Raw genomic sequence first — 3,379 nt, 5'->3', positions numbered from 1 at the left:
TTACTCCCTCCCCTGTGTTGGCTGTTACTGTTCGTGTTACTCCCTCCCCTGTGTTGGCTGTTACTGTTAGTGTTACTCCCTCCCCTGTGTTGGCTGTTACTGTTAGTGTTACTCCCTCCCCTGTATTGGCTGTTACTGTTAGTGTTACTCCCTCCCCTGTGTTGGCTGTTACTGTTAGTGTTACTCCCTCCCCTGTGTTGGCTGTTACTGTTAGTGTTACTCCCTCCCCTGTGTTGGCTGTTACTGTTAGTGTTACTCCCTCCCCTGTGTTGGCTGTTACTGTTAGTGTTACTCCCTCCCCTGTGTTGGCTGTTACTGTTAGTGTTACTCCCTCCCCTGTGTTGGCTGTTACTGTTAGTGTTACTCCCTCCCCTGTGTTGGCTGTTACTGTTAGTGTTACTCCCTCCCCTATGTTGGCTGTTACTGTTAGTGTTACTCCCTCCCCTGTGTTGGCTGTTAGTGTTACTCCCTCCCCTATGTTGGTTGTTACTGTTAGAGTGTGTTACTCCCTCCCCTGTGTTGGCTGTTTCTGTTAGTGTTACTCCCTCCCCTGTGTTGGCTGTTACTGTTAGTGTGTGTTACTCCCTCCCCTATGTTGGCTGTTACTGTTAGTGTTACTCCCTCCCCTGTGTTGGCTGTTACTGTTCATGTTACTCCCTCCCCTGTGTTGGCTGTTACTGTTAGTGTTACTCCCTCCCCTGTGTTGGCTGTTACTGTTAGTGTTACTCCCTCCCCTGTGTTGGCTGTTACTGTTAGTGTTACTCCCTCCCCCATGTTGGCTGTTACTGTTAGTTTGTGTTACTCCCTCCCCTGTGTTGGCTGTTACTGTTAGTGTTACTCCCTCCCCTGTGTTGGCTGTAACTGTTAGTGTTACTCCCTCCCCTGTGTTGGCTGTTACTGTTAGTGTTACTCCCTCCCCTGTGTTGGCTGTTACTGTTAGAGTGTGTTACTCCCGCCCCTGTGTTGGCTGTTACTGTTAGATAGTGTTACTCCCTCCCCTGTGTTGGCTGTTACTGTTAGATAGTGTTACTCCCTCCCCTGTGTTGGCTGTTACTGTTAGATAGTGTTACTCCCTCCCCTGTGTTGGCTGTTACTGTTAGATAGTGTTACTCCCTCCCCTGTGATGGATGTTACTGTTAGAGTGTGTTACTCCCTCCCCTGTGTTGGCTGTTACTGTTAGAGTGTGGTGCTCCCTCCCCTGTGTTGGCTGTTACTGTTAGAGTTACTCCCTCCCCTGTGTTGGCTGTTACTGTTAGAGTGTGGTGCTCCCTCCCCTGTGTTGGCTGTTACTGTTAGAGAGTGTTACTCCCTCCCCTGTGTTGGCTGTTACTGTTAGAGAGTGTTACTCCCTCCCCTGTGTTGGCTGTTACTGTTAGAGTGTGTTACTCCCCTTCTCTTGGTCAACAGCCAGGTTGCTAATTCCCACAGATCAATCAGTCCTGGGCGAGAGGCTGAAGCCAGAGACACCTACAGACAGACACACAGTGACCCCAAGTTAGTAAATTGTGTTGCTTGGCAAGAGGTCTGTAAACAAACAACATGCCTCACCACCGGCAACGTGATCAATCTGAGTTACTGTATTCTAATATCCTATAATATCCTCTACACATATTCACAATAGATAAACAGTTTCCCTTGTTTTGGTCTTTTAATTATAATACCAAGTCTTATGTTAATAAACATTGCAAATGTGCTGCAATGTTTTTGAGTTGTGTTTTCCTATCGGGTGCAGTGAGTGGCTGGAGAGAGAGAGAGAGCAAGAGAGGGCAAAATAGAGAGAGAGAGAGACAGAGAGAGAGCAAAATAGAGAGAGAAACAGAGAGAGAGCGAAATAGAGAGAGACAGAGAGAGAGCGAAATAGAGAGAGAAACAGAGAGAGAGCGAAATAGAGAGAGAGAGCGAAATAGAGAGAGAGAGCGAAATAGAGAGAGAGAGCGAAATAGAGAGAGAGAGAGAGAGAGAGAGAGAGAGAGAGAGAGAGAGACAGAGAGAGAGCAAAATAGAGAGAGAGACAGAGAGAGAGCGAAATAGAGAGAGAAACAGAGAGGGAGCGAAATAGAGAGAGAGAGAAATAGAGAGAGGAATAGAGAGAGAGAGCGAAATAGAGAGAGAGAGAAATAGAGAGAGAGAGAGAGAGGGAGAAAGAGGAGACAGAGAGAGAGCGAAATAGAGAGAGCGAAATAGAGAGACAGAGAGAGAGAGAGAGAGGCAGGCTACTTGTCTACTTACTTGTGTCTGTCTGTCTCGTGCTCATTTGTGCTGATAGTTACCATCCATGGGGCTGTTCAAGGCCCAGTGGTGGTAAGGTCGTAGGTTCAGAGTCCTCTGAGCCCAGTGGTTATAGGTTCTGAGTCCAGTGTTGGGGTCCAGAGAGTGATGATCCACATAGCAGTCAGACTGAATCAGAGATGTTAAAGACCCGTTCAGTTTATACAGACGCCATATTATTCTTGTTTGAAGCTCCACTCACGACAACATCAGAAGAAAAGAGGATTGTTGTCATCCTCTAAAAAGATAGTTCTCCCCGAAAAGCCAATCATAGTGTGTGTGTGTGTGTGTGTGTGTGTGTGTGTGTGTGTGTGTGTGTGTGTGTGTGTGTGTGTGTGTGTGTGTGTGTGTGGTGGGTTGTAGGGAATCCTTTGAATGCAGCGAGTGTCCTCCTCCTCAGATCCGTGGGCCGCTGTGTTTGTAATAGAAAAAGGGTGTGTGTGTCTCACTGAGTCTCTCTGCCCCCAGGTAGTTTCATGGTGCCGCTCTCTCTCCTCCTGTCAGGATGCTACAACAGGAGCAACAGGACCGGTAGCTGCTCCGTCTTCTAAGTCCTCAGCAGAGTCTGGTCCGTCTGCCACATCTCTGAATTGGTACTGCCTCTCCTCTCTATCTGCTCTGACTGACTGCCACATCTCTGAATTGGTACTGCCTCTCCTCTCTATCTGCTCTGACTGACTGCCACATCTCTGAATTGGTACTGCCTCTCCTCTCTATCTGCTCTGACTGACTGCCACATCTCTGAATTGGTACTGCCTCTCCTCTCTATCTGCTCTGACTGACTGCCACATCTCTGAATTGGTACTGCCTCTCCTCTCTATCTGCTCTGACTGACTGCCACATCTCTGAATTGGTACTGCCTCTCCTCTCTATCTGCTCTGACTGACTGCCACATCTCTGAATTGGTACTGCCTCTCCTCTCTATCTGCTCTGACTGACTGCCACATCTCTGAATTGGTACTGCCTCTCCTCTCTATCTGCTCTGACTGACTGCCACATCTCTGAATTGGTACTGCCTCTCCTCTCTATCTGCTCTGACTGACTCCTTTGGTTGCTTGTCCTCCTCTTCCTTCTCTTTCTCCTGCTGCTGCTCCTATAAAGGCGCAAGCTG

The sequence above is a fragment of the Salvelinus fontinalis genome, unplaced genomic scaffold, assembly GCF_029448725.1.
Source record: "Salvelinus fontinalis isolate EN_2023a unplaced genomic scaffold, ASM2944872v1 scaffold_0311, whole genome shotgun sequence".
Classification (NCBI taxonomy): Eukaryota; Metazoa; Chordata; class Actinopteri; order Salmoniformes; family Salmonidae; genus Salvelinus; species Salvelinus fontinalis.
Note: the sequence above shows the minus strand (reverse complement) of the source record.